Source organism: Gossypium arboreum, chromosome 2 (genome assembly GCF_025698485.1).
Source record: "Gossypium arboreum isolate Shixiya-1 chromosome 2, ASM2569848v2, whole genome shotgun sequence".
NCBI lineage: Eukaryota > Viridiplantae > Streptophyta > Magnoliopsida > Malvales > Malvaceae > Gossypium > Gossypium arboreum.
The window spans coordinates 109,760,024-109,785,764 of record NC_069071.1 but is presented as its reverse complement, the minus strand read 5'-3'; the positions used below and the strand labels follow the sequence as shown (position 1 = coordinate 109,785,764).

Below are 25,741 nucleotides of genomic sequence, written 5' to 3'. Positions count from 1 at the left end.
TTAATAAACATGTATATCATCGGCTATTTTATTAGCTAATCACTAGCAAGTATTTACACATCATTCATTGTTCATATTATAACAAAAGTAGCTAAGTTTCTATACATGCCATACCCAAAACAAAACGTCTAGTTATACCGAGTTATTTCTTTGATAGTGTGATCGGCCTCCGACGTTTCCTTCGATCCCCGAGTGACTAGATAAGTACTATAAGAAGAAGAAAATAAAGAGATTAAGCACTAGGCTTAGTAAGCTTACAAGCAAATAAATCACAACATTCAACATAATGGATAATTATGCATAATATCATCTAACATCATAAATTTCTTTACTTCTCAATTTCTATCTTCTTCTTTATTCCCTTACCTTCTTTCTTACCTGACCTTTCCTTTTTCATAAGTATAATATACTTTTCCTTTGCTGTTAATTCACTGTAATTTAACTCGTATCCTGATCCGTTGAACCACTCGGAATACTAAGGATACTAGTGTCGTTCCTGTCTATCAATATACTGCCAATGCCATATCTTTGACATGGACTTACATGAATTATTCCTGTCTCCAATGCCATATATAATATGGAATTACATGGCTCAATCCTGTCTCCAAAGCCATATTTCTAATATGGACTTACATGGCTCATTTACATTACATCTGTCAACCCTAATATCCTAACATTCCTAGGGTTCAACAGGGCTTTCTAACACTTTTCCTCGGTCACTTCACCTTAAATTCGAGTTTAAATATTTTCATAACATAATATATAAATGCTGGAAATTGACAATAATAATGTAAAATAAAAAATATTGTATTTATTTACTGTAACTTACCTTGATACAAAATGTGACTAAACTTTACAATTTAGTCCTTTACTTTTCTTTTCCCGATCTACTCCGAATTTCATTCTTCTTGATCTATAATAGCAAATTTAACTTATTTAATATTCACATTTATTAAAACAGTCCTTGACCCAACTTTTGCAAAATTATATTTTACCCCTAAACTTTCACATATTTGCACTTTTGTCCCAAGGCTCGTAAATTAAACTTCATCCTATTTTCTTATGTTTTATGACATGCTGATCATTTTTCCTTCTATGGCAATATCAAAATCACACTCTAACATATACTTATGACTATTGGTATTTTTTCCAATTTAAGCCATTTTACTCGTTTTCACTTAAAACCGAGTAGCATAAGTTGTTTAACATAATTTAAAACCTCATATTCTATCATAAAACACCAAAATACACAAATTTCAGCCATGGGTATTTTTACAAATATGAACCCTAGGTTGAATTATTGCTAGAATAAGCTTAATCAAGTTCTGGGACTCCAAAACGTAAAGATCATTAAAAGCGGGCTTGGAATCACTTACTATGAAGCTTGAAAGTTGAAGAAACCCCAGCTATGGAGGAGAGAAAAAATCGGCAGAAACTAATTGAGAAGATGACCATTTTTGTGTTATTTTGCCCTTTTTAATTCATTTAATATCCAAATGACCAAATTACCCCTCCTTACTAAACTTTCAAAAATTCCTTCCATGTCCTAATTTTTGTCCATGAACTTAAAATTGGTCAAATTGTTATTTAAACCCTCCTAATTAATATTCCAAAGTAATTTCATACTAAAACTTCTAGAATGCAAGTTTTGCAAATTATTCGATTTAGTCCCTAACCTCAACTTAAGCACTTTATGCATAGAATTTCATCACGAAATTTTCACACAATCATGCAATCATACCATGAACCTCAAAATAATAATAAAATAAATTTTTCTACCTCGAATTTGTGGTTTCGCAACCACTATTCCGTTTAGACCCTATTTCGGGATGTTACATTCCCACTGCAGTTTTTGGGTTCATTGCAAACTTTGATGAGCACAATCCAATAAGGAATACCGGAACATTTCCTTTGCAACAAATACAACCTCTTATCAACCATAATTGCACCTAACAATAAGCTTCACCTTCATTTCTCAGCTAAAAATATGCAAAATCCAACACATTTTGGTTGGAAAATAGAGTTGGATAGCCCCAAAAATCTTAAGCCATCATTAGCCAACTCTTTCTACTTTTTTTGTTAATACCCTTAATTTGATATCAATAAACCACCTTAGCAATGAAGTAGCTTCGTGTATGATCTCAAAATTTGGGCTTCTTGAGAACCTGAAAATCATTGGATGCCATGGATTGGAATCTATGAGCATTGCTTTTGTTGCAAAGCTTTTGAGCTTCACTATCTTTGATCATCCACATTTAAAATCTCTCCATATTATCCATAGTTTCTTTTTAAGTTTCATTTGTGCTTGTTTTTGTAAATTTGCAATTGTTTTTGTAAATTTGCATATCTTTCTTGCGTTCTTATAAATGCATGAATATAAGTACATAAATTTTTATGATTTAAATTTAATATATGTGTGTCTGTTTACATTGCTGACATGGGTATGTTATTTGCAATGCAAAACTAGTTCAAGCTAAGATTAAGAAACAAAAAAATACATGGTTTACTTAATTACATGTTTCTGCTAGTGAAAAAGGCCTTTTTTATTTTTTATTTGTAATGATCATCTTATTTTTAATATAATTTGTATAGCTTGAACTTAATCATTTATAGATATTGTGGCAGCCTGATTACATGTTTTAACCAACTCAGCATTTGACTTTAGACCTTTAAGCTGACAGTTAAGTTTTTGAAATCTGCAATCTTCTCAGGCTTGCAGATTGATATTAAGAATTGTGATTGCTCGTAAATACTCCCTTGATCATGTTGATGATCATGCTACTGTAGTCCCACTTGCAAATGCTCTTTTGCTTATGCGTTGTCGATCCATTCCTACTAAGAGCTAGTTAGAAGAAGCTAACAGGGTCGAAGAGGACGAGGAAGATCAAAGAGACAAACAAGAGTGCAAGAGGAAATACGAGGAAAAAATAAAAAAATTACAAGGAAAAACTAAAAAAATTAATGGAAGAAGAAAACCTGAAGGTGAAAGAGAGCTTATTGGTGATGAAATACGACCCTGATTTCTATGAAATTTCATCTGATATAGCCCAAGAGACATGGCTTGTTGGTGGAATGAAGGATCCTTTATCCCTAAAGCTGAAGTTGGAAGAGATGATTATATTATATTATTATCCCTGGTGACTATTTTGTTTTCTTTATAGTTTCACTTTATAAATACTTCTTTGTGCTTTATTTTTGAACCTTTTCATCTGAAAACTATAAATTCTAAGCCTTATCACCACTTTATAGTTTTATTTTTGGAATTTTGATATGTTTTCATTGTTGTGTATGATTTGAGAGTTGTATGTATTTAATTTGTGCTACATAATTTGCACAACTTTCCTTTCTTTTTCAATTAGAAAAAGATTTTTGCTGCTATTCTATGCTATGCCATGTAAATTCCTGAGTTTGTGTTATTTTTATTTGCATGTCTGCATGTAATGAATTTATCTGATCAAACCTTTTATTGATGCTTGCCTGTTTGGTTGCATTGGAAAAAAATTGGAATGTGTAGGTGTTTTCACCATGAAACTAAAGCTGATTAGAGTGAATTAACCAGCAAAGTTGGCAGAAGTACGGTTGAATTCATAATAATAAAAACCTTCAAAACAGAGGTTAGACATGTTGATAGAATCATGAGTCTAAATAAAATATGAAACAGACATGTAAATTTAAAATTAATTACCAAATAATATAAGCAATTTCATGCTAGAAAAAAGGGAATCTTTTGTCTTGTAGTTAACTATTTATTTCACTCAATTGGCATTGTTAAAAGGAGAGAAAGAAATAAACAAGCACAACCTTACTTTGATCTTGTATTTATACATTTTTTTACTTCAACTGGTTGCTGATTTGGTCTACAAAATGAAAGTAATCAATTGTAATTTCGCACGCGGTTGTCTTTACCATGAATACCTCATGCATAATTTATGAAAATTTTACTCTATAAGTTTGCTCTACAAGACATATATTTTAGTTTATCTATATATATTAGTGCGAGGATGAAAATAAACTTATGAGATATACAAATGAGATCCTTAAAAGAGTTGAACATAATACGTAGTGAGGCAAAAATTGGCATATAGATGATATCCTTAAAAGATGTAAGAAGAGTTGAACTATTTTACTCTCATTTGAGAGAATACACTCAATAATTGTTCAATAGTTTAATATTTCAAAAAAAAAAATTGTTTCAAACCCTCAATTAAGACAAAACGTATAATCTAACTATTGTTAACATGATTCCACAACCCTTCCAAAAAGATAAATTCTTTGTCCACAAAAAAGATTTCCCTCAACAAAATATTTTCCTAACTGTGTAACAAAGTGAAATCCAATTCAGTTAAAGCAATTGATCCATCCTTGGGTGTTTTTCAAATTGTGATAGTTATGTTGGAGTGGATTCATTGATCTGTTGAGTTGGCATCCATTTGACTTTTTATAATTGACTAAGTAGATCATTCCTTTTGAAAGGTAATTTGGCCCTAAAATTTTCTATCAGGTTTAAGCTTTGTTGGGTTAAGGGTGGTTGGCTTGATGTGTTATCCATTAAAGTGGCTTGGTTCAAAATTTACAGGCTCGATGATTGGCTTACCATTTGGTTACCCCCAACAATCCCTTTGCAAGTCCTTGTATTATGGCCTAGTTTGCCACATTTGGTACAGTTAGCTTACTGTCCTACCTTACATAATTTTGGTCCATTTTTTCTTGCTTCATCAACTTCCTTTCTCTTTGTTTGTTTGGGTCTTCCTGGGGGCCTTCTAATCATGGGAGGAAGAATATGTTCCATGTCCCTCACATGTTCCCATTGCATAGGACCTATATGTAAAAATTTTAATATGTCAAACACATCTATAAATAAGTAATATTTCATAAAGGTTGAGGGTTTTAGGCCATTATCTTTTATAGGGTTAATCAAGTGGCTGTAAATATTCAACTGGGTAGTGACAATATAAAATGTTTTTACATAAGTTTCAAAGCTCACAGCAAGTAATTGCATGCAAGAAACAACATGCTTACATGGGATTGCTAACAAGTCCCATTTTCTGCATGAACAATAGGAGTTGAGGAGGTCAACCACATGCTTATTGCCTAATCCACCTACCTCATACTTCTCGTTTCCAGCATATATCGACCATATACTACAGAAAAATTAACATTTTAAAGTTAAAGTTTCATCCAAGTAACAGAATTCAAGCTAAGTAAAAAAGAGTTAGCAAAACTTACTTATTGGTCTGACTATGAGTTTCAGACATCTTCTTCTATATCTTTAGACATAAAGATCCAAGATGCTTCTCAGCAGCCTCTCTCATAGAAACCAACCTAGTCATGACTTTTCTTCTAATTATTTCCAACATTGTTAGGATGAGTTTATCTCTAGCTTCTAAAATGATCTGTAAGGAGAGCATGTAACATTCTAATTTTGGGCCTAGTCGGAACAGTGGTTTTGAGACCACAAATACGATGAGGAAAATTTTATTTTTATTATATTTTTATGGTCTACAATTTCACGAAATGATTTCGTGAAAATTTCGTTCGAAAATTTTGACGTTTGGGCACTCAATTTAGTTAAAAGGACTAAATCATAAAAAGTGAATAAGTTGAGTTCTACATACTAGAGGTGTCCAATTGTTATGAAAATTTTAAATTGGAGGACCTTATATAGCAATTAGACCATTGGTTAAGTTGGTGGAAAAAATGGACATGGTTAGGCATGTTTTCAAAGTTTTTCATTAAGGGCATTTTAGTCATTTAGTTATTAAAATGAATTGAAAACAAAATTAAAAGCCAAATTTTGTCAATATTCAACATCTTCGCAAAAAATTGCATGGAGAAACCATGGCTAGGGTTTTTCAAGCTTCCAAGCTCGATTGTAAGTCCATTCTAGCTCCGTTTTAATGATTTTACGTTTTTGCAATCCCCGTTACAAGATCTATCTATTTCTACCATTAATTTGCGCGAGGGTTCATGTTTAAAAATTGACCCATGTGTGACATGCATGAATTTTGATGTCTGATAGTATAAAATGAGTGTTGGGTTTTAAATAAATGACTTTTACTAAGCGATTTTCGATGAAAATGTCCGAAAGGATCATTTTATAAAAGGTATAAAAATGGTATAAAAGGGTGTTTTGATGACAATTTTAGTTCTATATAGTTATGAAATTGGTTCAACTAGGCCTATAGAGTGAGAAAATTGAATAAAAATCACTTTACGAGCCTAGGGGCAAAAGTGTAATTTTGATAAAATTTACGGGTAAAAATGTAATTTTACTAAAATATAATTTTTGGATCACATTAAATAATGTGACTAATAATTAGACTAAATGTGATATTATAGATCAAGGAGAAAGAGGATTGGACCTAGATCGGGCGAAAAATGGAAAATCGACAGTTAGGTTTCTTTTTGCTATTTTGGTGGCGAGGTAAGTTCGTGTGCCAATAATATTGCAATGCTATATTTTAATTGAAAATTCTATATTATTATTGCACGAATGGCATGATTTAATATATTGAAAAGTGATGAGAGACTGGTATATAAAATTTGTGAGAACAATGATATATGACTAGTAGCACATGAGATGTTTGATAGTTCAATCATTATGGCTTGCTATATAATAGCTAAATATACTGAGAATTTGATATAACATGATATTTTATTAAGTTGGATAACGTGTGAAAGAGTGAAAAGGAAGGTAAATCCATTTGTAAGTAAATACAATGTGTGAGGTATGTTAATTGCTTAAATGATGATTATATGATAAATGTACGCTCTTAACAAGGATATGATTTGAATGCTCAATGTATGAAAATTTATGAAACATTGACATGATTGATAATAAGAGGAAGAAAAATCTCGGTTGAAGAAAAATCTTGAAAAAGAATTGATGGTAAAAAGGATCTAGCTCGGACGGGTGATCCAATCCCTATATAGCCCTCCTGAAGATTATGTGTAAATGGATTTAGTCCGGATGAGTAATCCGAATTAGGTTCTGAATTTAACCTGGACTGGTAATTTAGATCCGAGCTCATTAGAGTATATGTCGTTGGTAATCCCGACAATACTCTATGAGTTTATATTACAGGGGTTTAGCCTAGACTAGTAATCCCGCTGTAAGAAATGAGGTTCACGGGAGTGTGCTTTTTAGAAAGGGAAAATACGAATTGACGGACATGAACTTGTAAAGTGATCTAGCCTCCCGAAGAATATGTGTGCTGAAATGGATTTAGCCCGGGCGGGCAATCCAATTAGGATCTGAATTTAGCCTAGATTGGTAATTCAAATCCGAACTCATAAGGGTAATTGTCGCTGCGGGGGATTTCGCTTGGACTGGTAATCCCGACATTACCATATAAGTTTATACTATAGGGGATTTAGCTTAGACTGGTAATCCAGCCGTAAGAGCGAGGTTCGCGGGAGTGCGTACTTGAAATAATCACTTGTGGAATTGATGGTGAATGGGATATTCATCGAGATTCTGAGAAATTCAACAAGATTAATATGAGAAATGAAATAAAAAGGTTTTTGTCATGATAAACTCATTTATGTTATATGATACTATTATGATGCATATGAATTGTCATGTTTGGACGAGTGTTGTGCTAAATGATAGCACAAGTAAATACTCGAAACCCATGGACTTGTGATAAGAATGAAAATGAATGAGTGACACTTACGAGAGTAATTTCATGAAAATCTTGTGATGGTATCATTATATTGTACTAAAATAGTTTGGACAGCAGCTGTAGTCCTACTTTGAAAATCCACCAAAAATTTTGGAAGTTGAATTGTAAGTAAAAGAATCTCCAATTATGAGATATTTGAATGTTTGTGAAATAGAGTCAGAGTGATCTCGGACTCCCCTATCTTAACTTTGAAAAATCATTAAAAATTGTATGAAATAATCATGGGTTATAAATTATATGCTTAAAATCCTTAATGAGTCTATTTTCAAGGGAAATAGACGAGAGCATCATCTGAGTCCCGTCTATTTTCAAGGGAAATAGACAAGAGCATCATCTGAGTCCCGTACTATGATATAAGTAAATTTTAGTGAAGAAAGGTCGAAGCTGTCAAACAAAAAAATAGGGGAGACTTTGAATAATAAAATTTACTTATTGGCTAGACCAAAAATTCTGAAAATTTTATGGTGAGAAGATATATAAGTCTAGTTTCTAGAAAAATTAGTGGTTCTCAATTTGGAGTGTCGTAGATTCATTTATAAATAATTTAGTGACCATGACTTGAGAAAACAGCTTAACTGGACTTTGAATAAATATAAAGGAATTGAAAAATAGCATGTTAATACATTGCTTATTGTTTTCCATTTCTTTTAGTGTTGTCAGGTCGGCTCGGGGTTGGAGATCGTCGGAGGCAGCATCACACTATCAAGCCAATACCTTTGGAGTATCGATACATATGTTAGAAATATCAAGTGAATGGCATGTATAGGGACCTAGTTCTATGAAATGTGTTATTATGATTTGGCCAAAGTATTGGCCTATTTTGAGCTATTGTATATGGCCATGAGATGTGGCTCATATTGATTATGGTTTGTAAGTATAGGTAGTCAAGTTATGATTTATTGCTTATGATGTGAAGATATGATTATGTTTGTTTGTCATGCATGGTTTTATGACCGTGAATTAAATGTGTAATATGAAATTAAATTAATAATGCTTTGAACATGGAAGTTTGATAATAAGTTGAAATAAATTGGCACAAAGATAACTATGGTATGACTAGTCTTGGTTTAATGTGAGAATGTGTAACACATGCATGTTGATAGGTAAATGATATGTTTGTATCATAATTGAGGATGTTGAATGCCATTAGATCCATGTATAAGTGTGTGCATGTAAGGGTGACAAAAAGGCTTGGAAAATAGCTTAAAAGTTAACTACATGGGATGAGACATGGCCGTGTGTCTCAACTATGTGAGGGACACAGCCTAGTGACACTAAGCCGTGTGGCCTGGTTATGTGATTCAATTTATCTCCTGACGTCATAAATAGAGAGTTACACGGCCTAAGGACACAGGTGTGTTGATGGTACACGGGCGTATGACCTTATTTCATGGCAAAAATTTCTAAGTTTTTCCCAGAGCTTTCCAAAGTTCTCGGTTTAGTCTCGAACCCTTTCTAAAGTATGTTTTGGGTTTTGTAAACCAAAATAAGGGACTATGTGCATGTGATTGAATGTTTTAAAATATAAATGAAATTTTATGGCCCGGTTTGCATGGTTGTTTGTGTTTAAGTCCGGTAATTCCTTGTACCCTGTCCCGACATAGGACACGGGTAAGGGGTGTTACAGAGCAAGTCCTTAAATAACTCTAACAACAATTATACAACATGTAGTGATAAATAGTTAGATTAAAAAAAATAAATTTTAACCTTGTTGAAACATTCACTATTGTTGTTTAGTAGTAGATTAGATTTGCATCTGGTTGAGAAGTAGGCTCTTGACCAAGTCTTTGGATCCTTGTAACGCAGCCAAGCCTCAGCAGATTCTAATAGTGACCTCATTTCAAACATTGTTTCTTCAAATTGTCTTGGAAAAGTTACTTAACAACTTTCCAGTAAGTGATACGCATAACTTGGCCTCTAAATCCTTCCATGTTTTTAAAATTGTTGTAAAGATGTCTGGCATAATTTCTTACTTTAGCATTAGGGAACAACAAAGAAATTGCTTCTATTAAACCCTATAAAACAATTAAAACAACATGATAATCAATCGTTTTTATATAAACAATTTAGGGTATAGCATGATTTTATAGTACCTTTTGTTTGTCAGACAAAAAGCATATATTGTAGGAGTTGTCGATATCCAAATCCCTTTGTAACAGCTCGAGGAACCAAAACCATGATTGTTTGTTTTCACTCTCAACTGCAGCAAAAGCCACTGGATATATACAATTATTGGCATCAACCCCAACAACTGCAAGCAAATGTCCACCATAATATCCCTTTAGCCAACACCCATCTAACCCTATAATTCTCCTACGACTAGTTAACCAACCTAATTTGCATACTTCAAGTCATATATAAAGCATCTGAAATAGCCTACAGTCTAATTTACATATGGTTGTTGTACTAGGGTTGCTTCTCCTTAACTCAAGTAAATAATCACGTATATTGGCATATTGGGCTTTATGATTCCCTTGAACTAGTTCCAGAGCCCTAATCTTAGCCCTCATACATTTAGTCCAAGACACTATTGTTCCAAAATCCACCCTAATATCATTTTATAAATATGTTAAGGAATAATTGGGATCAACTTGAAATTTGTGTAAATAATGTCTAGCTATCCATTTTGAAGTAATATTCTTATTTTTCATTACCTTGCCATACTTATGATGGTTAACTAAAGTCTTAATTTGCCAACTCCCATCCATTGGATCATTGGGATTTAATTTGGATGCCCATAATGTCCATGGACAACTAGGTACACAGACTGCTTTCACCCTAAGCTTGTCATTCCTAGTTAGTTTGGTTACTACCCTATTTATCCTTCCATGCTGTTTAACTACATCTTTTTAAATGTCTCTACTAGGGAAAACCAAACCCTTTATCAATATAGGGTTCCTCATATCAGTTTGAGGATTGAATAGAGGGTACTTTTTATTCCAATATTTATCATAATCCACGTCATTAGTCAAATCCTCATCATTATTACTATCAAAATCATCTTCTAAACCCCAAAAACCTGAACCTAGTAAGTAGTCTAACTCTTTCTATATCATTTCACCTACTAGTTCAACCTCTGGTTCATCTACCCTATCACCATCAGACTCAAAAGAATTAGAATAAGAAGTATCTGACTCATAAGCTTTATATGAACTATCATCTGAGTCAGACGCTTCACCTCCAAAATCTCCCTCTAAAGTATTTTGTTCAACATCAAACCTTAAACCAAAAAGGGAAAATAAAACATTATATTAGTATCAACAAATTGCACAGCAATTCAAACCTAAATAAACATTATATCAACTCCAGTTCAATTTCAAACAACACCACTAATGAATTCATGAACATTTTAGGATCGGACAGCAGTCGATATTCACATTTGGACAACATTAAAATACATAATCTATAACATGAAAACAATAGTCATTATTCACATTTTGACAACATAAATATGCGCATTAAGAGATATTATGACAGTAGCTGTAAATTACATTTGGAAAGCATAAATATGCACATTAAGAGATGTTTTGACAACAGCTGTCAATTACAAGTGCAAATTGTTAACATATTGTGGAAAAATTGGGAAACTTCAATCCTTACTTGGACAATTAGAGTGAAGTTAACATTATATACATCTTTAAATCAATTATTTGTTATACATTTGCATCAAACTACACCCGAGTTAAAATGAAAAGCTGAACATAGACATAAGCATAAAGGACTGACAAAGAATAAGGTTTGTTTTGCTAGGACAACAACAAAAATTGAGCAATCACAATTCTTAATATCAATCTGCAAGCCTGAGAAGATTGTGGATTTCAAAAATTTAACTGTCGGCTTAAAGGTCTAAAGTCAAATACTGAGTTGGCTATAACATGTAATTAAGTAATGAAACCTACATTTATAATTTATTGAAGGAATCAGCCTGCCGCAGTTCCTATAAATGATTAAGTTCTAGCTATACAAATTATATTAAAAATAAGATGATCATTACAAAAAAAAAAGAAAAGAAATGCCCTTTTGATAAACCATAAAAGTAACATGTTTTAATCCTATTCTTGACACGTTTTTGGATGATTTATTATGTAAATTAGTGAATTTGATGCTATTTTTAAATTCATGTTTTTATACTTAGGTGAGCATAGGAAAGTGAAATGAGCAAAAAAATAGCCCAGAATCAGACAAAAAGAGTTGTTTTCAAGAACCACACGGCTTAGGCATTTCCACTCGGGCTTGGCACACGCCCGTGTGAGCCACACGGGCTGGACACATGCCCATGTGCCAGCCCGTGTTGACATCGCTCTATGTTTCCCAAACACGTGGAAAAACCTAATTTTTAGGCTTTCTGAGCATTCTAAAGTCTATAAATACACACTAGAAGAGGACCTAAGGGGACACGTTGAGAAGAACGAAGAAAATACTCGAAGAACGCCACCAGATTCATTTCAGAAGCGGATCTCTTTTAAGATTGAAGGTCTCCATTTAATTTTTTTTTAGAAGTTTTCTTGGGATTATTTATGTCTTATTGTTTTCCTAACTTTGAGATGATGTTATTCCAAATTATAAACTAAATCCCCTAGATACCTAGGGAAGATGAAACCTATATGAATCTTATTATTTGATTTCTGAATTACATGATAAATACTTGATTCTTGTTCTCAATTATATATGCTTATTTTGTGTTTAATATTTTTAGGATATTAATTCATACTTAATGTGCTTATTTTAGTGGAGCAAAAGTCCGTGTTTAAGAGTAGATCTAGTATAATTGAGTGGAGTTGCATACAATCCTAGAAATAGGATGACAAATCTACCGGATTAGAGTCAAATCTAATAGGGGAATCCATAGATCGAGTTAATGCGATAATAAGGGTTTTAATTAGAAAGAGGTTTCAATTAATCAACCTAGAGTTAGTTGTTTTTACTCTAGAAACAGATATGAACATAATTTAGGGATTTCTACGGATCAAGGCGCAAGTGAATAAATCATTTAATTTAGATTTAGAATAATAAGTGGAGTTTAGGTAGATTCTTTCATGGGTATTGTCTATCTCATTTGTTTTCTTCAAATATTTTTCAAATTCATTCTCTGTTGTGTTCTTAGTAATTAGTTAGTTAATTTTAGATTAAAAACAATCCCATTAATTTGTCAGTTAAATAATAGAAAAATAGTCATTACTAGTATTTTAGTCCTCATGAATACGATATTCCTGACTCACCATAGCTGTACTATTATTCGGTAGGTGCATTTGCCTTTGTCGTAATTTTAGTTAGTTTAGTGGCCATCACTTTTTCACTAGCAGTAACATGTAATTTAGTAAACAATGTATTTTTCAGTTTCTTAAGCTTAGCCTGAACTAGTAGTACATTGCAAATAACATAATATGACACATGTCAACAATGTAAATAGACACACACATATTAAATATAAATTTAAATCCATAAAAAGTTTTGTACTTATATTCATGCATTTATACGAACACAAGAAAGACATGCAAATTTACAAGAACAAGTACAAATGAAACTCATGAAGAAACCATGGATAATATGGAGAGATTTTAAATGTGGACGATCAAAGATGGTGAACCTCAAAAGCTTTGCATCAAAAGCAATGTTCATGGATTCCAATCCATGGAATCCAATGATTTTCAAGTTCTCAAGAAGCCCAAATTTTGAGACATAGACAAAGTTGCTTCATTGCTAAGGTGGTTTACTAATATTAATGGTCTTAACGAAAAAAGTAGAGGGAGTTGGTTGATGATGACTTAAGATTTTTGGGGTTATTCAACTCTATTTGCCAACCAAAATGTGTTGGATTTTGTACGTTTTTAGCTGAGAAATGAAGGTGAAGCTTATTGTTAGGTGCAATTATGGTTGATAAGAGGCCGTATTCACTATAAAGGAACCGGAATCTTTTAGTATTCCTTGTTGGATTGTGCTCATCAAAGTTTGTAATGAACACAAAAACTGTAATGGGAACATCTTCTTTGGTGCCATGGTGAACCAATGCCAGTTTCCATAGAAATTTCCATCGGATTGATAAGAAAATCGTTTGGATAGCAGATTCAAAAGGAAGTAAAGAAATTATGTAGAAAAGTAGTTCATCTGGTAAACTACTTATGAAATCTTCCAGATTGGCAACTCTCTATAGTACTTGTATTTATTAATAAGAAAGATTTTCATTTTCTGAATAAAGTAGATAACTTGAATCCATTCTATATCAATAACAACAATAGTACACACGATAGAGTGATAGATTACGAGTTTCCATACAAGATTTCACACATATAAGAAAAGCAAAATAAGTGAAATAATTTCGTCTAAAATGAAATTAATGAAAGAAAGCCAAAACAGATGTAGTAGAACAAATGATTGTGAATGTAATTTTTTTTTATATTGGTTCCGTCTGTTTTTTTTTTTTAAAAGATTGCAAGGTATATCAACATAAAATCAGCAGTAAGAAAGAAAAATATGGAATACCTATAAAAGGATTGTGAACAAATAAGCCGATTTAGATCAGAAAAAATCGGATTGAGAAACAAATTATTCAAAAACCGTGAAGAATTGGAAAATATAATGATTAAGAACAAAAATGATTATCATCTTCTTATTTGTCGACAACCACTTGATTTTAAGTCTTAAAATTCATTATGAATTTGATTTTTATTGTTTTAGTATTAAAAATTTGAACTTCCAAGTAGGATTAAGCTTAGTTGTACATTACTTTTAGGTGTAAAAATATTTTGAAAAGTTTGGTTTAATATTTAAAGGGATAGATATTAAAATTACACATGAATTTTATTTCAGTATGTAATGTTACATGGTACAATTATTTACATTAAACTTTGGTTGTATTTAATTTTTACAAGTCACTAGCAACATTATCAATGTAGTATCATTTTATGTTTATATATTGCACATACAAATAGTTATATTAATCCAAAGATGAAAATAGATAGATATATTCATTTCTTTAAATCATTTAATTTAGATTTAGAATAATAAGTGGAGTTTTGGTGGATTCTTTCATGGGTATTGTCTATCTCATTTGTTTTCTTCAAATATTTTCTTAATTCATTCTCTGTTGTGTTCTTAGTAATTAGTTAGTTAATTTTAGATTAAAACAATCCCATTAATTTGTCAGTTAAATAATAGAAAAACAGTCATTACTAGTATTTTAGTCCTCATGGATACGATATTCCTGACTCACTATAGCTGTACTATTATTTGGTAGGTGCACTTGCCTTTGTCGTAATTTTAGTTAGTTTAGTGACCATCACTTTTTCGCCAGCAGTAACATGTAATTAAGTAAACAATGTATTTTTCAATTTCTTAATCTTAGCCTGAACTAGTAGTACATTGCAAATAACATAATATGACCCATGTCAACAATGTAAACAGACACACACATATTAAATTTAAATTTAAATCCAAAAAAAGTTTTGTACTTATATTCATGCATTTATATGAACACAAGAAAGACATGCAAATTTACAAGAACAAGTACAAATGAAACTCATGAAGAAACCATGGATAATATGGAGAGATTTTAAATGTGGACGATCAAAGATGGTGAACCTCAAAAGCTTTGCATCAAAAGCAATGCTCATGGATTCCAATCCATGGAATCCAATGATTTTCAAGTTCTCAAGAAGACCAAATTTCGAGACATAGACAAAGCTGCTTCATTGCTAAGGTGGTTTACTAATATTAATAGTCTTAATGAAAAAAGTAAAGGGAGTTGGCTGATGATGACTTAAGATTTTTGGGGTTATTCAACTCTATTTGCCAACCAAAATGTGTTGGATTTTGTACGTTTTCAGCTGAGAAATGAAGGTGAAGCTTATTGTTAGGTGCAATTATGGCTGATAAGAGGCCGTATTCACTATAAAGGAACCGAAATCTTTTAGTATTCCTTGTTGGATTGCGCTCATCAAAGTTTGTAATGAACACAAAAACTGTAGTGGGAACATCTTCTTTGGTTCCATGGTGAACCAATGCCAGTTTCCATAGAAATTTCCATCGGGTTGATAAAAAAATCGTTTGGATAGCAGATTCAAAAGGAAGTAAAGAAATTATGTAGAAAAGTAGTTCATCTGGTAAACTACTTATGAAATCTTCCAGATTGGCAACTCTCTATAGTACTTGTATTTATTAATAAGAAAGATTTTCATTTTCTGAATAAAGTATACAACTTGAATCTATTCTATATCAATAACAACAATAGTACACACGATAGAGTGATAGATTACAAGTTTCCATACAAGATTTCACACATATAAGAAAAGCAAAATAAGTGAAATAATTCCATCTAAAATGAAATTAATGAAAGAAAGCCAAAACAGATGTAGTAGAACAGATGATTGTGAATGTAATTTTTTTTTATATTGGTTCCGTCTGTTTTTTTTTTTAAAAGATTGCAAGGTAAATCAACATAAAATTAGCAGTAAGAAAGAAAAATATGGAATACCCACAAAAGGATTGTGAACAAACAAGCTGATTTAGATCAGAAAAAATCGGATTGAGAAACAAATTATTCAAGAACCGTGAAGAATTGGAAAATATAATGATTAAGAACAAAAATGATTATCATCTTCTTATTTGTCGACAACCACTTGTTTAAGTCTTAAAATTCGTTATGAATTTGATTTTTATTGTTTTAGTATTAAAAATTTGAACTTCCAAGTAGAATTAAGCTTAGTTGTACATTACTTTTTAGGTGTAAAAATATTTTTGAAATGTTTGGTTTAATATTTAAAGGGATAGATATTAAAATTACACATGAATTTTATTTCAGTATGTAATGTTATATGGTACAATTATTTACATTAAACTTTGGTTGTATTTAATTTTTACAAGTCACTAGCAACATTATCAATGTAGTATCATTTTATGTTTATATATTGCACATACAAATAGTTATATTAATCCAATATGAAAATAGATAGATATATTCATTTCTTTAAATATGTGTAATTGAATCAAAATTAAAGTTTAATGTATGCGTTTGAACCATAACCAAAGTTTCATGTACGTAAGTGCACCAAATCGAAGTTCATGTATCAATTTGCACATTAAAACTAAGTTCATATGTGGTTTTGAAATTTATCCCATATTTAAATGTTTAGTGTTGCTATAAAAAGCATTTTGAGAAGATAAAATGTCAATTCTAAATATTATGTTGTAAAGGAAAACTATATATATAAATGATATTTAAATTTGTGAATATTATGATTTTTCAATAAAAATATAAGAAAATAATTTATTTTAACTCATTAATATTTTGATATATAGAATATAAATTTTAAATATTTATAAGCAATTAATATAAGTTATTTATAAATTAAATTAAATTTGATTATATAAACTATTTTTGAGATATTAAAGTATAGCCATTATAAAAATCAAATATATAGTGTTATATATTTGAAATAAATTTCAATAAAAATAATTGTATTAAATATTACATAGAATTTATTAGATAATAGATAAGGGTTAAAATATCACTTCAAAATTGCTTTTCTCAAATGCCAAAGCTATAAAATTAGTTTTGCTGTGATTTTAGAAGCACTTTTGACTTCATAGGTTGTCTATTAGCTCTTTATGGATTTTAAATTATTTTTTACCCCAACAACTATTTTGAAATGCAATGGAGAACAAAGCTTTAACAAAATAAATAAGGTCATAATAATGTTTTATAATGTATTATAAAATATATATTTGACATATTTTTATATTAAATTTTGTATTAGATGTAAAGATAATGTTTAACACCCCTTACTCAAACTGTCAACAATTCCCAATAAGCAATGTTACATTCAGTGTTTGGAGGCATCGTTAATCTTACAATTCATAATTTAAACTCTAATAAACCTTATTGTGTTATTATATAATTGTAATATGTGAGTATTTGCAACCTACTATACAATTTTGAACTTCAAACATCAAATTTTAACCACCAAATATACTGAACTATAACCAAACATCATTTATCATATTTGAAAATTTTCAAGACTCATACACATTCACATACTTGTAAAACAAACATAGTCTACAACTTCATACATACCACATTTGCAAGTTAATATCCATCCTTACAAGCTAACTTAAAAGTATAATAATAATACCGTTGACAACCTTTATTGCCGCCTAAGTAATTGCCAAATATAATCACAAATATACATAGCCAAAACAAACTAATTACACTGCTTTGGGTGTGACTTTGGCAAGGCAGACTTCGATGGTAGTATTCATGATTGATCCACAACCTACATGAGGAAAAGAAATCTGCATACTAAACATTAAAACCTGTTTAGCGGTACTCCAATAAATTCCATTTCAGCCCTTTAAAATATTAGTGATTCATTAGTTAATTAAGTCATCATTTTTATGTTTTTATAATTAGGGAAGGTAATGGGGTTGTTTAGGAGTGAACTCAAGCTCTCACGCCTACTCTTACCTCTAGGCAAATAGGCTATTAACCTTAAGTCATGTTTTGGTAATAAATGAATTAACCAATCTTCTTCAATTTCCTATTTATTATTCTTTCATATTATGAAATTGTTTACACTTAGCTTATTAAGCAAACTTCATTATCCAATTACAATTCTAATCATATTCATACAGATCTCAAATTTATTTTCACTTGTTTAAGCAATTACCACTTTCAAGTACCTTATCATACTCAATTTGGCCCTACTCCTCTAAGCCAATTCATTCACACATATACCTATTATTTATCACACAACTAACTTATAAGGAACCAAGCCTTTTTACAGGATTTTTATTGAAAGTATTAAACATACATAATTTGTTGAGACTATTTGAGACTATTTAATCATAATTTGAGGTTCATGGACAATTATAACTCTTTCCATCTTCTCACAAGTTCATACTTGCCTTTTAATTAGTTCCATTGTATATTTCATTATGCAATACTTACTTTCATAAAATTGTCAAGCTTATCATCTAGATTAAGAGGCATAATACATTTGTGTCACATTATGATTCCAATCACAAAGATCATATCAAAATATCTATACCAAATTTACTAACATGCATCAACCTTATATTCTTTTCAATAAAGATATATTAAATTATTCACTTCATTTAGCTAATTCATTAATCACATACAAGTGCACTTTCTTATTAGTATATTTGCGATCTAAGTCCCTCTCAACTTATATCAATAAATAAAGTAATCATTTATCAATTATTATGGTCTAATTTTCATTATCAAGAATACATATACCAACCAAAATTTCTACACAAAAAGGTACGAATTGTCACTAAGTCCAATTACTTAATTATAAAATTCCACGATAAACACTTTGTTCAATTAAAAATTAGCCAATTATCATTCATGTCCCTTTACTATTTTCACCATTCATTACACTCTTTTGAAAAGATTCAAGTTAGGCATAAATGTTCTAAAGTTTGTCTTACATCACAGAATTACTATTTGTGTCTTGGAATTGTGTTGTTACAGACACAACATTTTCCCATTTCAGCTACTTTATCGGCTACATTCTACAGACTAGTAATCTTGATGCCAAAAATAGGGAAAAAAAAGTAAGGCAGGTGGCGACGGGACACGTCTACTTCAAGGAGTTGAGGAAAACGATGGCAGTCATGAAAGGTAAGGTGGATGTTCGTGCAACTATATTCCTAACAACTAGAAAGTTTCTAGGTGATAGAGTTTTTCAACTAGCAAGTGTGTATCTCAACAAAGTCATATGGAGTTGATCTCTTTAACAGGCAGTGTAACTGCAAGAGGCTTGACCATGCCCCAACGTGCGTGTGTCGGGGCTTAAGAATATGCAATTAGATGTGGAAGTGAAGTGTGGTATCTGCAAACGAACAAGTCAAATTGTAATATAGTTAGTTTACAATGAAAAAATTGGAAAGTATTCCGAAGATCGTATCCAAGGGATTTCTATATTGGAGAAAATTATTATTAAATTAATTACCTGAAAATAATTACTAACCTAGTCAAGGCACGAATTACTAGTGCAGATTCAAGATGAAATTAAAACTAACCCTAGGTTAAATTATTGGAACTTTATATTCCTAGTTTCGACGATACGAGTTACTTAGCCTAGACTAAATTGAATTAGAAATTATCAATTAAGAAAATATTTACCGTTAATTGAATTATTTATCACTCTTAACTAGGAATACCCTTTCGGTCTCATCTTTGCTAAGAGTTACCACCTAAGATACCCTTTTGGTCTCCCCTAGGCATACGAATTCCCTTTTGATCTCACCGCTTAAAACTTAAAACTTAAAACTTAAAATTTTTTAACTGATTACAACCCAAAATTTTAGAACAAAATTCCCTTGATTGTTGTGTTTTGATTGGTGTTGGTGTTGGACAAAAACTACCCTTGCAGTCATTTTCTCCTTGTAAGGCTTTAGTATCGCGATATCCTAGGCAGTATCGAACTTGTGAGTCTTGAGGGAGTCTCAATACCGCGATACCTGATCTGTCTTAATTTGATATGTCAAATTAGGCTACTCTTTATACTTAATGAACTTATTCTCGAGTAATTTTAATGTTTTTTTCATAGTTTTCGTTTATTTTTCATTTTTTTAGCACATACTGACTTCCAAAGCAAAAGCACTATAAATAAAATATGAACATAATTAATTAAAATATAAATTTAAAACATAATTTTTTATTTAAAAAATCATCAACTCCAAAATATGTGTGTGATGAGGGGAGGGGATCAATATTTAAATATTGGTTTGTAAGGTGAAATTAATATATATAAAAGATGTATTGGGGGAGGGGTTGCCGTGACCGATTGTCAGGCGGCATTGCCCTGACACCCTTATTACCGATGTGACCAGTCAATTATGGTAATCTCACCTCCAATACACTATAGAAAATTTTGTATTTCAAATTTTAATCTAGGGTCGCCACTTAATCAGGTGACATCAGTATTACCCGTAACTTTTCAAATTTCCTTTGTATTTGATGCAATTGCCTGTATTTCTTCAATAAAATTTCAATGTTGCCATACAAATTGATGACGCCGGTTAAAAAAAATTTCTTTTTCACTTGTAATGATTTGATTATGATTGGAGTATTTTTAAGGGTGGTGCCGCTTAATACATGGCAATATCGAAAAACACTATTCAAAGCATATTATTCTCATACGACAACTATTTTTTCTTGTTTTTTTTTTGTGTTATTAATGTAAAAGAGCCTATCTTTTTCTTTCTAAAATGTCTTAAAAAGTATATTAAAAAGGAAAAGACTGAAATAACTCCTCAGCGAACAAAAAGGAAGCTAACAACACCTCTCCTTTTGGTGATGCTTGTCAATAACCATCAATTATGCAAAAAGGAGAAGCTAATGACACTCTCATTTTGGTGATGCTACTCAAAATTCAAAGAGAAATTATTTAAATCTATTTTTTTATATTCACATACTCTGCATTAAATGACATATACACAATTGATCTCATGACCAACGGACAAAAATAGTATATATGAATTTTTTTTAGTGAATTACAATAACAGTGTAAAGATCGAACAACAAACGTGATTAGCGCAATTCGAATCTAAGTCACACATGAAATAGTAAATACCTTTGACCATCAAGCCATCACATAGGGTTCATATATGATCGTATTTAAGTCTATCAAAAGTATCTAATAATAAACTACTCAATACCACTTAGTATTATTTGGATCAATTACCTAATAAAGGCAACTAATATCTACTAATTGTTTTTAAAGGTATTGATAGGAGCATGGAAGGGATTTAATTAAGCATCCAAGTTCAAGAAAATATTTCATGATTTAATCAACTTGTTTTGCTGAAGGGTTGTTATTTATTATCAATTTTCTTAGAAAAGTGGAGGTATATATAACTTTTCTATCCTTTGGTCCAGTTTATTAGATTCCAAAATAATCTAGAGGATCGACATCAGCTACTTATATTCGAGTTTGAAAATACTTACAATTGATTAGGAGGGTGGAAGGGCATATTTTTCTTTGATTAGTTTATTTTTAATTAATTCTAATTTCTATTCCTGTTTCCAGATTGGGTTGAATCACATTCAAGCCCAATCAGCCTCAATTGCACCAAGGCCCAACATCACTCCTTTTGGACCCAACTTGTTCTAATAACTATGAAGACAAAGAAAGTGAAGGATTATTATTATTATTTTTGTTTGGTTAAATTGTGCAAAAGTAAAGAAAATGATTATTTATAATATTTTTCTAATTATATTTTTTATAAAATAACTTACCTAAAAAGTTAATAATATAAAAATGCATCCTAAATAAAACATCACTTTCATTTCTCCAACTTTGGTAAAGGATATTTGATTTTCTTTACTTCCCCTTAAATAAAAAAGTCATCCAAACAAGGGAAAGGATGTTGCTTTCCCTTACTTTTGTTTCCTTTGTTTTTATTCAATCAAAACATAAACATAAGGTTAGGGTTTTAAGGACTTCCTTTATTATCGTATTCCAATGATTTCGTCATTGTCCGATCTCTTCCTTCAGCAAAGAAACATGTTGAGGCAAAGCTTTTTCCTTTCTTTTCTAACTTTATAGTTTAATTTTCCTTGAAATGGCCTGAAAGTCCATCGATTTAAACTCAAATCCCTAATAGAGAATCTCTCTAATCCGTGTACACCATCGTAGGATGGCCATCTGACCCCAAAATGCTACTATTCTCAGTGAAACATTTTCCTTGACCTTCTAGATTGAGTCGTTGTTAGTAGGAACTTTTCAACTAACTCTTAACCAAATTTAGTATGTTTAAGCCTCATTTTTTTATGATATTTTTATTCTCTTTTCTCTAATATTTCTCTGCCCATTTGCTTTTGTAAGTCCCGTTTGGGCCTTGTTGAAATAAGAGACTTTCTTCCTTATTTTATTTTATTTTCGTTTGGGTATTTTTGTTTGCTTTAATTATGGTTATGGTTATATTTTGTTACTGGTTCAAGGTAAAAGTGTGTTAATAGTTTGATTGTAGTTTTATCGTGGTTATAGTTTTGGTTAAAGGGAAAATGACAAATGGGTTAACGAAGGGTTGCCAAGTTGATTGAGTTAGAAGTGAGGCATGAGGATGGGGTTTGAGTTGTTGATACTAATGGTGGAGCCACATTCATGATTGTGGACCCCCATAAAGAAAAAGTTAAAAAAAGACTTATGAAAAAGTTTTAATTTGTATAATTGATGAATCCCTCCAAAATTTTTAAAATGATTATTTTATAAATTTTTTTTTCCACCACCAAAACTCAAAAACACTTAGTCCTATTACTTACATAAACATTCATCATTTTTCTCAAATATCTCTTATTCTCTCATGCTCTAAAATTTTTATAATATATGTGATTAATCTTTTAATACTTTTAAATAAGTCTTCTTAATTTGATAATAACTCTTCTAAGCTTTATTGATTAATATCTAAAAAATTAGGATGGTGACTTTTCTTATGAGCGATTGGGATTTCTATGCAAGATTCTTTTTATTCGTCAAATGATTTTGGGATATTGATTTTGTATGAGATTCCTAATATCTTGATTGAGTAATAACTTTTATAGGTTAATTAATAGAAATACCAAGAGAAATTAGGATTGATTGTCATTATAGTCTCGAATTTCTTGAAAATTGATTAGAAATTTAGCATTTTTATTTAGAAAAAATTGTTGATAGTGTCATTATGTGAATCTTGTGTTTGTGTTCATATTGTGTTTGAGATATTGCATTCTCATGACACCAAAAAGCATTTAAGTGATTTAATTTGAAAAAAAGTCTAAAGAGTTAAGTTTAGTATTGAAAACTTTTCAACCGATCGAAGATTAAGAATTAAAATTACATATCCAAATGATACAATCAACCTCAGTATGACATGCATATTTGCAAAAACTATATTATCAACCTCACAATCACAACATTTCAAAAAACAAATTGTGGGTTAATATTATACATTAGTTTATACAACCTTTATAATCATTTTAATTTTTCAAAATTTGACCCTCACAATTCAAATTTTTTTGCTCCACCCTTAGTTGATATTGTTTAGATTATCGACTTAGAAAGTGATGATGTAAATATTCAAAGTGTAAATTTATTAATAGTTCAGTGACTAATTTATAACTTTTTGAAATTAAATGACCGAATTGTAAGCTTACTAATAGTTGAGTGGCCAAATTGTAAAAGCTAGTGACTAACTTGTAACTTTTTAAAATTGAATTACGAAAGTGTAAACTCACTAATAGTTAAGTGATCTTTGGTGGAATTTACCCAAAAGAGAAAAAGAATTATTTAGATAACTTTAATTTTAATCAATACAGTTAATATACAAGAGTGTATGGAGACGGAAATGAAGGTGAATTTGAGTAACAGAAACTTGTCCCCAAAACTTTTATAAATTCATTGAAATCAATTAGTCCATCAAAATTATCATCAAACCCTTTAATCATTGTTTTGCTGTCATTTTCCGAAGCTTCATCTACCAAACCTAACGAAAACAGTTCATTCCTGAACGCCTTTGCATCGATGAACTCGTCCTTATTTTCATCCAATACAGCGAAATTAAGCTTCTTTCACTTCCTATGAATTTCGTTCTTACTTCTTTCTTCTTCTTCCAACAGCTCACCAATTTCATTCATCCCCTCTTTCTCCATCACCATTTTCAGAACTGAAAATGAGAGGTTGGGGTAACCGGTGGTTTCTGTTTGATCTTCAGCTGCTGCATTAAAAACATTTTTCTTGCTGTTTCTGCAATTTTTTTCTCGATTGGATGTGGTTTAGGATTCGAAGAAAAACGAAATGATTCTGCTGAAGAGTGAAGGAGGGTGGTGAAAAGACAAGTCAAACGTCAAATCGTGGGTCATCAAATCATAAGACAGACAGTGGATGTGCTGTCAATCCATCGGATTTTCCTGTTTTTATTTCTAACTTTTTCTTCTTTCTTTTCTCTTTAATATGCAAAAACAGACAACAGCTTCTCTGTTTTTTTTTTTTTTTCTTTTTAACTTCATTTACTAGGAATATTTACTACCGCCCTAATAGTCTAATTCATAAAATTAAAACTGTTCATTTATGGCTGTTGTTTTCTAGTTGAATGTTGTAACCTTTCTCTGTGTGTATGTGCTAAGTCTGGTTTCACCAGCAGGGTTGGTCTCCTTACCCCCAAGCATTAATTGAGTACCCCGTTTACATATTCGTTCATGGCTGACACACTTCCCCATTTGCACCTAGGATTGCGAATGACTTGAATTTTTTATATACACGAATGACTCAAATTTGAATCAACAAATTTATGTTACATTTGTTTGTTTTATTGATGGCTTAAATTTTAGTATAAATTTTAAAATAATACATGCATTTTACTTTAATATGTGTAACACTTTAATTTTGATTGTGTTATTGTACACATTAAAATTTTATTTGATCCAATTTTTACAAGTTGTTAAATTGTTACTTATGTAATTTTATTATTACATATTGCATACATAAACAATTTGTCTATCTCAAGAGAAGAAAGCTCGTAACTTAATAAAAGAAATTGTCTTAGAGGGATTGAAGGCGGTGAGAACACCTATGAAAGTTAATGAGAAACTGAACTCATATGTAAGGTGGGTTTCAATTGACCATAGCAACTATTGATGCATGATTGATCTATTTTACCTCGCAACAAGTAGGCCAGAATTATGCTACAGTGTAGGTGTTTATACCAGTTACCAGTCTAATCTTGTCGAATTTCATTTAAAAGCTATTAAATATATTATTAGGTATATTAATGACAATTTTGATCTTGGAATTTGGCTATTGAGGGACACGAACATGAGCTTGGCAGGCTTTAGTGATGCGAATTAAGCATGAAATGTGAATGAAAAGAAGATCACCTTAATGGATGTTTCTATCTCAAGACAAATTTGGGTTCATGGTATAACAAGAAGAAATCTTCAATCTCTTCGTTAATAGTTGAGGGAGAGTGTATGACTATTGAAAGTTGTTGTATGCAACTTTTGTTGATGAGACAGATGCTAAAAGACTTTGGGGTTGCATCTCTAATTGCAATTGTTT

General features: G+C 31.0%; 1 long non-coding RNA gene across 1 annotated transcript; it reads right to left on the bottom strand.

Moving 5' to 3' along the window:
- LOC128284048 (uncharacterized) lies at positions 1–881 on the bottom strand. The gene is made up of 2 exons (XR_008274352.1): positions 830–881; positions 1–207 (listed from the first exon to the last, which is right to left on the bottom strand). It is a non-coding gene; the product is annotated as an uncharacterized LOC128284048 (long non-coding RNA).
- Between the last annotated feature and the right edge of the window lie 24,860 nt (positions 882–25,741).